Raw genomic sequence first — 13,839 nt, 5'->3', positions numbered from 1 at the left:
ATTGATTTTCAAGCCTTCATTGTTACTTTTCCTGTCTAGGTCATCAATCATTCTTCTCAATTCATCCCCTGAGTTACTTAGCAAGGCAATGTCATCAGAAAATCGCAGATTACTGAGGTATTATCTGTCAACAAAGCAAAGCGCTAAAAACCACAAAGGACGAGGAGGGGACAGGACAAGGCGCTTTGTCCTGTCCTCTCCTCGTCCTTTGTGGCTTTGTTATTGGTGCATGCTGCAACTAGTCGCAAGGGCAATGACTGGACAAAGATGGAATCACGAACGCAGCACTGTTTATTTATTGTTTTGACACTAATCTACATGCTTGTCTACCATATGATAAGCACAACAGGGCAAGTAGAAATAACGTCGATCGAATAGGATGGCGTGGGATGTTTTCTGAAAAAAAAAAAAAAAAACTACAGGAATTCGACACAACAAGAACTGTCTAGAGCTAGCGCACTTGGAAGATAAATACTGTGCAGAAATTTCACAGCTTGCGCTTCGAGCCTTTAACTTTAGGAGCAAAACTAGAGGCAGGACTGCGTCGGGAGATGTGGAGAGCATTTTTTCTTTGCGCGGGCGTTGTACCTCCCGGCACTCCTAAGTACAGAAGTTTACTTGAAAATATACCTGGGTTCCACGCTTGCATGACTAGTCCAGTAGGCCGGCAGCGAGTCGCTTGAGAGCTGTGATGAATAGCTGGCCTTCCCGGTTGAGGTTCTATTTTCCGGTTAGTCCCGGGCTGGCTACCGCCCCAGAGCTTCATAATTGATTACCTGGGCCAAGCTTCCTGCATCAATTCGACACCGAATTGTACATCCGATAAAGGCAACGAAAATGGCAAAACAATTGCGCTCCGGATACAATAACCGACCTCTTGAAATCCAGGATAGAGAGGCAATTTCGTACAAATTACAGGCTCCAACCGGCCTTTTTATACTGGTATTTCCAGGTGATTAAAGTTTACGACTGCTACTAAATAGTGGTGTCGAAGTCGAGGACAACGATAAAAATGACAGCGAGATTCCATGTTTTTTCGCATCCCATGTGTTGCGTAACTTGCGCTGTACACCTCTGTCCGATTGTATACGTACTTTCGGATGATCCAAAGGCAGTGACTCGTATAAATTTCGAGAAATGCAAGTAAGTACATGGCATGCTGACCACACCAGTTACTTGCAACATACTGCAGGCATGTTCTATCGACAAGGGCGGGCTGACGCGCATTGCAGAACTAGCGTCGCAGAGTCCACAGGTCGGAGACGGTGCTATCTGTAACCAAGAGAACGCATGGGAATATCACAGCATGCCGCTTCACGAACAGCAGTACGCGAGGCCGAAGCCAGCGCCTCCTTTACTTTGAGATGCCTTCGCGTCAGCACCGAGCCCCCCTTCATACCCTCTCCTGTTTACGCGCGCCGCCGCCACAGAGCGGCGCTCTGTTCTGACACTATCTTAAAAGCAGATCAGTGACATAATCTTAGTATTGTAGGAACAAAAATTTAATAAGTAGAATGATGGTTTAGATAACCATTCTAAATCAATCATTAAGATACAGGGAGAAAAATGAGCATGATAGCTACTGCTACCACTCCGTTTCAAAGGGGACGCTCCTATATTCCATCCATCCATCCATCCATCCATCCATCCATCCATCCATCCATCCATCCATCCATCCATCCATCCATCCATCCATCCATCCATCCATCCATCCATCCATCCATCCATCCATCCATCCATCCATCCACTATCCTCTGTTATGACACTATTCACTATGCATCGAAACATCTAGAGTGGAAAATAGACCTTTGTATTTGGCCTTCCTGGACATAAACGGGGCGTACGACAACGTTAGCAGGGAACTCCTGTGGAACATATTAAAAGAAGAAGGCATCGGTTATGCGATAATAGAGTTCCTACAGGAAATATACCGGGATAACAAAGTAGAAATTACGTGGGAAGGGATAAGAAGTACGGAGGATATCAAAGTATGCAAATGATTAAGACAAGGCTGTCCTCTATCACCGGTGCTGTTCATGCTTTATATGATAAACCTGGAACGGAGGATACAAGACAGTAACCTAGGTTTTAATCTGTCATATAGATTACGTGGAAAGGCGGTAGAGCAGCGCCTCCCTTGTTTGATGTATGCAGACGATATTGTGCTGCTAGCTGAGAGTCTGGAAGAATTGCAAACTCTAGTTAAGTATTGCGGAGACGAAGGGGACGCTCTAGGCTTCAGTTTCAGCGCAGTTAAGTCGGGTCTGATGATTTTCAACGGCTCAACTAATCAGGGTCTTAAAATACAAGGCCTTGAAATACCTAGAGTAGCAGAATATAAACACCTGGGGGTATGGGTAAACGAAGGATTGCCATACATTGGAAAGCATGAGCAATCACTTAAGGCCAAAGGGCGAAGGAATGCCGGGACAATGAAGCATAAAGCATTGTGGGGATACAATAGGTATGAGGTTTTGAGGGGTATTTGGAAAGGAATTATGGTGCCCGGACTTACTTTCGGAAATGCGGTTTTGTGCCTAAAATCAGAGGTACAGTCGACATTAGAAATAAATCAGAGATCCGTTGGACGATTAGCACTAGGTGCCCACGGCAAAAATACAAATGGGGCGGTACAGGGAGATATGGGCTGGGCATCTTTCGAAGTACGGGAAGCTCCGAGTAAAATACTACATGAGGAACGCTTGAGGAAATTGGACAGTAACGGATGGGCGGCTAAAGTGTTTAAATACCTGTACTTAAAAAGCGTTGAATCACAAAGAAGGAAAAGAACTAGGAAACTAACTAGTAAGTATGCTAGTCACAAGGACGGAGAAATAAACAGCATTAAGCAACAGGTGAAAAACACAGAAGGTAAAAATTGGATAAATTCGATGGAAAAGAAACAGAGTGTGGAATTATACCGAAAGTGGAAAATGCAGATCAGGAAGGAAGATTTCTTTGATAACTCAAGAGTCAGTGCCTTACTTTTTGAAGCTAGATCAGGGTGCCTTAGAACACGCAGCTACAAAAAGAAATTTAACAATGGAGATGACGCATGTGCAGTATGTGGAAACTCCAGTGAAACAATTGATCATATTATACTCGAATGTAATGGTATCCATCCGGAAGTTGGTGCAGGCGCAATCACTGTTCCTGAAGCTCTGGGGTTTAGATATAACAGTGGCCGGTTGAATAAACCGGCGATGGAAACTAGCAAAAAACGACTGGAAGATTGGTGGCTTAAAAGCAGAGAAGTGACATAATGTTAGTAATGTAGGAACAAAAATTTGATAAATAGAATGATGGTATAGTTAACCATTCTAAATCAATAATTAGGATATAGGGAGAAAAATGAGCATGATCGTTACTGCTACCACCCCGTTTCAAAGGGGACGCTCCTATATTTCATCCATCCATCCATCCATCCGGCGGCGCCCGCACACCCGCGCAGTCTTTGGGTAGCCCGTTCGGAAGGAGCACTGCTGTTTTGATCGTTGTTTTTCTCGGAGCCCCACCTGCTACTTTAACGCATGTGTTTTGCCGCTTTAGTGCTCGGTTTTATAACCTCAGTGGAAGCGTTACCCAACTAGTCATGCGGTACTGTTGCGTGCCGTTTTGGCACGTCGAGCCAGAGAAAGAAGCAACCTGGAGTGTCATTTCACGAGATACCTGTGGAACTAACGCTGAGGGAACGGTGGCTGAAAGTAATTTTGAGGAAGAACTGGCAGCCAAATGATACATCGAATTACTCAGCTGTCTGCAGTCTTCATTTCCTTGACGGAGACTTTCGCGAAGATACCAAGAGGCGCATGCTTAAGCCAGGTACTGTACCAAGCGTGTTTCCCCTTACCCCTCCTACCTCAGGCCAGCACCGTTGAAGCCGCGAAGAGAGAAACATTGCGAAAGGGAAACGCGAATCTTCACCAGTAAAATCGGCGTCAAATTGCACATCTGGAAATGGTGTTCATTCAGCGCAGCAAAATGTGCCGGAGACAACGCTGACTGTTGACTGTGATATTCCCGCGTCCGACACCGGCAGTGTCGCCTCTCAAGACTTCACACAGCAATGCAGCACATCCCTTAATTGCCAATGAAAATTCTGCTGCGGGGCCTAATACAGCTAGTCCGGAGAGACTGCCACATCTCGCCTCAAGAAATACGTGGAGATAATGTTAGCAAATCGAAAAGCTCTCTTGAGGCCTCTGGAGCAATGTTTGGATCAAAGCCTGTATTGAAATGTGAAAGCTGCAGTGAAGGAAGGCTTTTGTACACCTCATATGTAAACACTTCATCAAGCCACTCTTTTCCAACCATGCATTAGATGTCACGGATAAAAATGCAGTTTCAAAACTCTACCAAAACAAGCCGCTGTCGCGCAAAGTATTGAGGCTTTGAGGTGCGCTTGTATTACTGACAAAATAAACAGTGTGATTTTTGCTTTACTTCATGTATTTTCTCATTTTATCTTCAAAACTTGGCTTTTGTTTTCACAATGCTCATCTCTGCAAATCATTTTAAGTTAAGCGCCGCAAACCTCCCGAAAGGGACGGAGCGCAGTGCCTTTCTATAGACCTTTTCAAAAAGCCTCCAGGGGCGCTGCCATTTTTAAATCCCCGGTAGGAAGGATGGATGGAATATAGGAGCGTCCCCTTTGAAACGGGGTGGTAGCAGTAGCAAGGACGAGGGCGACGCCATATTGGACTGCGAGAAGTTCGTCGCGTTGCTGTTCTCTGCGCTTGTTTGCCGCTTTTCGCCGTGTTTTGGGAGAAACAATCTCCGCGACAATGCTTGTACGAGCATATTTTGCTCCGCAAGACTTTGAAGGAGACTGGCTGGTGTGAATATATGAAAAACGGGCTGTTTTGTTTGATGGCCTCTGTGCATTCAGTTGACACTCGTCCGTCGTGCTCGACGGGGCCCCAGCCAACCCGGCTTATTAATGTCGGAGGTAAGATTACTGCTTATACTATTTCGTTTCGATAGCTATTTACTCTATACCATTTTCTGCATCTCGTTTGACCGATACAGATGTCGCGGATACTCAGCTGCTGACCCTAAAGACGCGGGTTTGATCCGGGCTGCGGCGGTCATATTTCGGTGGCGTCTCCAATACGACGTGTTTAACCCCTACTTTTACGGAAGCCGAGCAAGAGAATTAGTGATCTTAAGCCCGTGACACTGAGTACTTCAGATGATTGTTGCCTACGCGTTATCGTTCAGAAAAATGTAAGCGAGTGCACTAGAGTGGATGATCTCCCTGCAGCGTATAATATTCGACATGCATGTCGCTGCCAATAAGCAAATAACGCTCTTGCCATTCTGAAGCCTAGCAGAGAGCATCAGCTAGCGGTACTCAATGTATGTCTTCACTTCCAGCTGTAATTAGTAGGAGCCCGTTGTGTCTCGGACGGTGCGGGCAGGGCAATTTATTTTACACAGCCCAAACTAACAAATGTAATTTGAAGGACGTACCGAATCACTACGTTGGAAGTTAATAAAGCGATGACATACATAGCGTGGGCTGTATCGCAATTCGTCTAGCGAGGAAAGCCTCGCTCTTGAGCAATTTTTCTTGCTACCGTCAAGCAGTGGGAAGGTTAATGGTGCGGTGGGACACAAATGTTTGGTTAGGTTCAGTGCCATCGCTAGGGTCACCCGCTGCGCGCATTGAAAGTGTGAGTTGGATGTGTGATTGGGTCGATGAGCGAGAAAGACGGGAGATAGAAGACAACAGACTGCCGGAGAGAGATGCTACCAGTGGTCCTCGCTTTGGAAAGTGAACTACACACAAACAAAAAGGCGATGCGGCGGCGTGGCTGCCGACGGGTGTCACGCTCCCGCGCAGGGGTTTCCGATGGGGTTAATGCAGGTGCTTCCAGAGTACACGCACCTACTATCATGAGCAATATGAGCAGGAATACGCGAGCGCATGGCCCTCGAAACCCACTTGGGGCGTTGCCGCTGTCGGAAACAAAGTAGAAAGGGCGCCGCGGTTCCGCTAACTCTCGTCTTGCTAGCGTTGCCGCAAAGCGGCAGCTGATTGCAGGCTGTGATACGGCAATTATGGAGCGCAGATCGCGGACAAATACCACTGTTAACCCTTTATTTTCTATGCGGGCAAATTTAAAACGTTGACCAGAAAATATTCGTTCAGAGCATGCTTGACCCCACACCCACAAAGAAAGAAAAAAGAGATAGCGAACAGCGGTATTAATTGCGCAGAACTAGAGACCACTGTCCGCAATCTGCACTCCATAAGCATCTTATCATCGCTAGCGCCTTGCAATCAGCTGCCGTTTCGCAGCAAAGTGCATGGGTTTTCGATGGAGGCGAAAAGCAAGGCGCCCGTGTGCTGTGCGATGTCAGTGCACGTTAAAGAACCCCAGGTGGTCGGAGTCCTCCACTACGGCGTCTCTCATAGTCTGAGTTGCTTTGGGACGTTAAACCCCACAAACCAAACCAAACCAATCAATTCTTCAGAGTACTCATTTTTTTTTTTTTTTTTTGCAGCCACTGTATACAAAAAGTGTACTTTGTAATTATAAATGTCCCAAAGTGATCTTCTACTTTTCTTTTACAGATCAGGAGTACGAGCATCCTGATGGGATTACAGACTCTGTAGCTGAAACATGTTGCACCCACAGTCTTCTTGAACAACGCGATGAGCTGCGCAAAGCGCTTTCCTCGCCGCATTTCTTTTTGTCTGGCTGTTTGCGCAGCCGTAAACGGCACAGTGTTGTTTAGAGGAAGCTTGGTAGCTGTCCGACATCGGAACGAAGCAATCACAGCGGAAAACAATCACACGCACATGCCAATGAATGCAACCGTAGCCGTGGCCAGTAGCGACATGTGCTCCGCATGCAGTCCAGACGGAATGGGCAACATTGAGCGGCGCGTTACTCTCGCCGCCAGCAGGTTACTCTTGGCCTCTTGCCGCCTGGTTTGAGGCTTTTGACTGGAAGATGGCGCTCATGATGCGCTCCCCGCGGCAGAGAAGCGTTTAGGTATAGTGCCTAGAATATGTTTAGGGGTAGCTCGGCTGCAAACGCTGATTGGTGGACACGCCGCGGCCTGGCGTGACGTTTTTTGCGTCGGGCTCGATGCTTAACCGGACGTGACGTAGTCAAAAACTGGGTTTGCTTGTTTTTTTTCGTCCCTAGACGCTCTAGGGAATCGCTAGGTGCCCCCCGCTCTGCAACGCGCGCGAATCGATTCCGGCATTCGGTTCGTGGATCGCGCTGCTGCATGGCACCGGCGCGTTCGGTCACCGACGTGCTCGACGATGGCGGGCCTGCGCGTTTACGTCAATGCGCTTTCAGCACGCCAATCCGTGCTGTACGTTGGGCGGAATGACGTTGATAATGGCGACGACCTGCGGGAGATCGCAAGCACCGTCAAGGTAAGTATAAATTGCGCAAAATTGTCTCGAATTTTGCTTATTTATAAGTGCTGTGTCGCTTGTCTCTCCCCACGTGCTTCCAGGACCTCGTGCAGCAGCAGCTCGTGGCATGGACGCTCCTCGTGTTCAAAAAAAAAAAAAAAATCGGCCACGGCTATGGAGACCTCCACGAAAACATCCGCCGTCGGCAACTAACCGCTGCCTGAGTGCTATGCTGAGGCGCACGTCTGCCGTGCGCATTCTCAACCCTGATTGAGGTACAAGAACACAGATTTCTTTGTCGAAGGTTTTATAATATGTTGCGCATTCATCAAATCGCTATGTTCATAATGCAACTTTTTTCTACTCTTTTACAGCACCGTTTCCTGTATGCTGCGAAGAGGCCGAGGATTTTCTTTGTACGCAGCAGCCCATGTCAGGGATCGCGGCATCGATCAGCTCTCCAAGATCATCGCCGCAACCCTCGTAAATGTCTACAGTAGAAGCATCGCGACAGCATCCAGGGCAGCATATAACCAGGCACTGTGTACGACGTAGTGCACCACTGTTGACGGTGCGCGGCAAAGGGCCACGGACGAGTGCAGGGCATTGTGTTCGCCACGCCGTCACGTCGCTGCGCATCCAAACGGCCCTTTTCAGGGCCGCCCCAATGTTTCCTGGCAGACCGCAGACCTGCACATCCCGTACTCCTCTTCCCTCTCTACGTTGCACGTGGCTTCGTATCAATCGCCGCGGCCACCAAAATAACTTGCGCGCTAGGCCTACCAGGCTATACGTAAATACACGCATGCATAATCGTGTCAAATTTGATTTAATAAAGTGCTACAGTGCTTATTACCTGCTTCCCTCACGCATTCTTCCGAGTCTTCGTGCAGCAGCTGCAGAACACGTGGCAAGCGTCACTCTGCTGCCGCGACGAACGCTAACTAAACCCATACAACAGGCTTAACAGCTAGAGTATTCTCAGTGTGGTGCGGCTTGGTTCAGCGATGTTAATGGAAGTATCGACATTTTATATAACAACTGCATAATCGTCTTGAATATTGCTTCGTAAAGTACTGTACTGCTTAATTCCCACTTACCTCGTGCATTCCACAGCTGCTGCAGCTAGCACGTGGCCAGCGTCGTTCTCTCCAGTGCTGCAGTGACGACAAACTAGGCCTCGCGATAGGCTACAATATACACCGCGGCTTTGTGCCGCTGTGTATTTTTTTTTTTTATAAATGCATCACATTTCGAAGGTTATAGTCGCCATCCAAGGATCACTTAACTCGAGAGCAAGGAAAAAGACAGAAGTGTACGCACCTGGATTCAATGCCATGTACAACGCCGTGTTGGGTTTTTTTTTTTTTTTTTTTTTTTTTTTTTTTTTTTTACGAAAGCATCCTACGCGCTAGGCGTCCTAGACAAGGTTCAAGTGCAGTGTGCCTTTGTATAGTAACCATGTATGGGGTGAGCAGTTGCCATGTTTTCAGTTCACTTTTGTTGGCTGTTTCTAAAATAAAAATTGTCATTGGTCACTGTGTCTAAAGGGCTGCTCTAGCCGAACCACGTACGTAGCGATGGATTGCACCGCGCCAGTATATGGCTTTGTTGCAAGTTTAACAAAACAGTTGAGGCCAAATCAAAATCGGAAATGACCATTTCCAACTGGATATTGGCCCCCAGTCAACAATTTGGAGTCCAATTCAATGGCAACAGTTCAGCTCTGTGCCAACATTTCGTACAATTAAGGGAGTCGAAATTATGGAAATGGCATGCATTTGTGAACATCAAACATGCTTCACATCCAATTATCATGTCATGAAATGCTAATATAAAAGCTCAATATTCTATCGGGGAACTCTATGAAATCTGCTAGAGCATGGAGCACACGTTTGTAGAGATATTTTTTTTTTAATTACCAGCACTCACAAAGGTATTGGCAATATTTGAATCAAGTCCCATTCAAGGAATCAGATGAACAGTAACAAAAACAAATCATCCTTTATATATATTGTTTAGTACCTCAATGAAGAGTATTAGGCACACTTTTGCTGAATTTGTACATAAATGACATAATTCATATTGACAACAGTGTTCAGCTCATCATGTATGCTGATAATAGTATGTTTATTACTGGCTTTGATCTCAATGAGACTGTTTTACATTGAAATTATTTACTTGAAGAATCGTTTGCTTGGTCCAATTTCATGAAGAAATAAACACAGAAAAATTATTTTGTTTTGAGTCTGAAATAAGAAAATGATGTAAGAGATGGCTACCGATCTATAATAAAAATATTGACCTTGTAGAAACTCGCATAAGTCTTAGTGTGAATTTTTTTCATTTGAGATAGGAAATTCATATAAACAACACTGCAAATAAAAAAAAAAAGATTTCTTCAATGAGTGAGCTTTACCTTGATGTGGTACTGTCCTTGCCTTTAATTATGCAAGTCCCCACAGATAAGGTATTGCAGTTTTATGTGGGCAAGCACTACAAGAGCAAATATCAATAAAATGATAATTCTCAGTAAATTAAATCTGTGTTTCTTACATAACAGATATTGACTGCCGGTTTCCGACATGATACCTCCGTGCAGAATACAGTATAATTATCTTTAAATATGATTGCCACTTGTTGCATGTTTCCTATTTTTCTTGGCAGGACAAAAGCTTTCTTTGCTCGATGGCACTGCTGCAATTTAGAGTCACTTCGTTTTTAACTCAAAACTCCAACCTCTGGTTTCTCCCGCACTTTCACACTTGGTGCAACCTGCAATCAATAAAACACAATCTAATGGTCTCACTGAATGAACTTAAACAGGTATTCCTGAAATTGTGAAAACAGCTATGAATACACTTTTTAGGGTTGTAAAATCAGAAATGTTGCAAAGTTAAAGAGCACTGCAGAATCTGCATTGGAGCAATGCAAAAGAACGGATGCTACTGCAACATTACATCACCCTCCGTCGATTGACACCACTCATTAACCTCCACCACTTCTCAATTACTCACAACTGCTGCGGACATGATTTTGCGGACACGTTCTGCGGATGCGGTGTGCGGACGCGGTCTGCGGACAGAAATCTGTGCAATCTGTGCGTTTGCCAGAGCTGTGTTAATGTATTTTATGTTATCACTTATACTACTTGAGAGTTCATTTAGTGTTCTATCAGTGTGTTGTGTTACCTTGCTAACAAGTTTCCTTATATCTTCTTTGCATGTGTTATTGTATGTATAGTTGTATCCCCCCTACAATAATGCCTCATGGGCGCTGTAGGTACTTACAATAAATGAGCATAGCGAAGTAATACTTTCGCATTAATATATCTTCTAGACATAGGGTCTCTAATTCTTGCACTTTTTTTTAAATAATGTGTAAATTTTTTTATCCTACTCTGCAGCTAACGTCTGCTGCTCCTTTGTAAATGGGTCCAGGACTTAAGTGCATGAGTTGCTCTCTGAAACATTTAATTTAGCTGTCGAGACTATCTAATATGCTCGAATTGAAATCATTGACTCCAGATTGGACATTGAAATTAGTTGCAAAATTTTTAACTGCAAAGCCTATTGAAATCTAATATGTTTGGGTGTATTTTTACTAGGGAGCGATATGCACCAGCTTCCTTTAACATCTAAGCCAGCGCACACACAATGCATCATTGAAATGTAGTTTGAATTCTAGTTTCACCATGCATAACAATTGTCCATTCAGTTTGGATGTTCATTAGGAATAACAATTCTAACCTGTAAGATTACCATAACTCAGCAGCCCATAATAAAAATAAATTGCTTCTTTACAGAGAGTTAGAACTATGCAGTTGGGACTAAATACTTATTCCAGCTGGGAGGTCATCTGGAAACCGGAAGGCATTTGATTATGGAAATTCAATTAGGACTGAAAATTCTAATTGGAAAGAATGAAAAGATGCCTAAATGGAATGAGGGCTTCTAGAGAAAGTTTAAATTCTGGAAACTCAATTGGATAATACAATACTTTTTAGCAGGATCTAGAACACACCTTTTACAAATGAACACTTGAAACGTAAAGAGCACTGGCTGATGCTCACCGCCGCAGCTCTCAGAATAACTGACAGCATGGGCAAAACTACAGTAGGTGTTAGTGCAGTATACACCAGTGTTGTCACTGCGAAGTTAAGAGCCATAAAGCAGAGGACTGCCATTCTTACTACTGCCAATATAAAAGTCCTTCTCAGAGCCACCCCATTGTTTCCTGGCAGATCATGGGCCTTCAACTTCATCGTCATGTTTTCTCGTTTTTAGTCTTTTGTAGGATGTATTGGGCCTTCGGTGGTCTGTCATGCAACACTGCATGACTAATCCACTGAGTGCAAAGCCGTTAACCAACAGAGATATCTTTTCACTTCATGTGCGGCACACAAACATCATGCACAAAAGAGGCCACATGTCACTATTCCATCTTTCTTTACACTTTCTTTCTTTAGCACACTCTAAAACCATTCCTGTAAAAAGCTAGAGCTTCTTTTACGCAAAGTGACATGGCAAGTATTGTAGCTTGAAACATTTTCAAAACGGAAAAATAAATGCATGAGGCGGCTCACAACCATTGTTTTTTTGTAAAATTGTGTTGCTTCATAGGCAGTAACTTGAACAACACTGACAACATTGCTACATTACTTTGAAACAACCCAGGCAAACGTCCTAACTGATGTAAATGGTTTAAGGAACAAACTTCCAGTTCATACCAGTTGGATAACAATGGATCCCTAACTGGAATTCACTGGGATCAATGTTCATGCGTATAAGGTACCCGTTGCATGCGAGCCTTGCTACCTGTTGATGGTTTACAATTGTATTCGTTCCTCTGTATCTCATGAAAGCACTCCGTTTCTAACCCCCAATGGCGTAGGTCTGCGACATCCGGTGCAATAATGCGCGGCAACCCCCCCCCCCCCCCCCCTTCTTCGTGAACACACCTGAGCGGTATACCATCAACTACTTTGTCGTCAAGGCTTTCTTCGATTGGGGAAGTTCGTTTTTTGTATCGCACAACATGGTGCAAGCCGAGGCATTTTTTTTCCTTCATTTCTTAAGACTTCAACGTAACAAGCATACCCCACAACTGATAATAGCTATATTACGAGGGGCATATGTCATATTTTTTCTTTTCTTAAGAAAGGTGCATTTGTGAAGAATTAAGTAGAGGTTTTTGACAGATGAATTTCTAGATTGGGACCACTCAAATAAAAGGGCATATAAAAACCACAAGAATTGCAAACCTTGAGCATGTAGAAATACTTGGTAACACGCACAGTAACTAAAAAGTGGCAAACTGGCAGATGCGACCAGGATTATAACACGGTGCCATTGTGAACAATTTCGTTTACATCAGGCATAGCGCAGTGCCAGCAAAAGCCTTGAGAACTGGCCAATGTGCTGTATTGTAGTTCATATTTTTTATGCTTCCACAAACTCTTCATAAGGACTGTTGAAAGCTTTGAACATGCACAAGACAACTGCAATTACATCGGCCACAGTGACAAAGAATAAAGTAAATACGAACCAGCTAGAATGTAAGACTGAGCGTTCACATGCAAATATGGGCGTAGAAATGTCATTTGAGAAGTAAGCATGCTAATAGTGAAAGGACAACTCGAACACACAGAAGAGAACTGAAGTTACAAAAACAAACAAGCAGTCATAATTGAGGCCTTCAACAACTACGCTGTAAAATCAAATTTTGCAGAGGGACAAGTGCATAATTAATCCTGCCGCACAAATGAAATAAGCATACCCCTCGATCAATTATAGAAATCGCTTGTGTACAAAAAGTGGGAAACACTGAAGTCATCTTGCTTTGAGCAACTAATTTCAGATATTATAAATCTTGTTTTGAAAGCTGGTATTGATCTAAAGAGCATAAAGCAAAAAAAAAAAAAAAAAATCCGACATGCCAACATTTTCATTTTCCGGTCTTTAAGGCTTCAAAGCTGCTACTCGGTTTGTCAAAATCAATGTTTTTTGCCAGCTCACCTACGAGAGATGATAATGCAAGATCTGAAAGCGTGCACTGACCCATCATAGGTCCTCTTCCTCACAGGACACAACCTCCTCCTCTCACAGGATGCAACAGACACTCATATATTAGGAATAGTTGCAGGCTGGGGAGAGGCTCTAGAAAATCTCAATCTGGGGAACTCCAATGCTGCCCAACTGTTGGCCTCTTCGAGTCCAATGCTTGCCACTTTAATTTGAGGTGTCTCCTCAGCCAAGGCATTTCAATGAAATGTGCTCTATCAGACAGCTTGTCGTAGAAGGATGTAATCTTCGGAATACATACTTTAAGGCTTGAGAGGTCCCTCAGTAGAATAAAGAAATCTCTTCACTTCAAGAGGACCAGATATGTTCAGCAGCTTCTAAAATCGCTTTTGATTTAATGCAGAGCTCGGCATAAAATCTACCAGTGCAGTCAAG

General features: G+C 44.3%; 1 long non-coding RNA gene across 1 annotated transcript; it reads right to left on the bottom strand.

Moving 5' to 3' along the window:
* Positions 1–268: 268 nt before the first annotated feature.
* Positions 269–8,555, bottom strand: LOC146180424 (uncharacterized). The gene is made up of 3 exons (XR_014700361.1): positions 8,482–8,555; positions 631–790; positions 269–396 (listed from the first exon to the last, which is right to left on the bottom strand). It is a non-coding gene; the product is annotated as an uncharacterized LOC146180424 (long non-coding RNA).
* Between the last annotated feature and the right edge of the window lie 5,284 nt (positions 8,556–13,839).

The sequence above is a fragment of the Amblyomma maculatum genome, chromosome 8, assembly GCF_055883805.1.
Source record: "Amblyomma maculatum isolate TAMU_Amacu chromosome 8, ASM5588380v1, whole genome shotgun sequence".
Classification (NCBI taxonomy): Eukaryota; Metazoa; Arthropoda; class Arachnida; order Ixodida; family Ixodidae; genus Amblyomma; species Amblyomma maculatum.
Note: the sequence above shows the minus strand (reverse complement) of the source record. Positions and strands in the feature narration are given on the sequence as shown.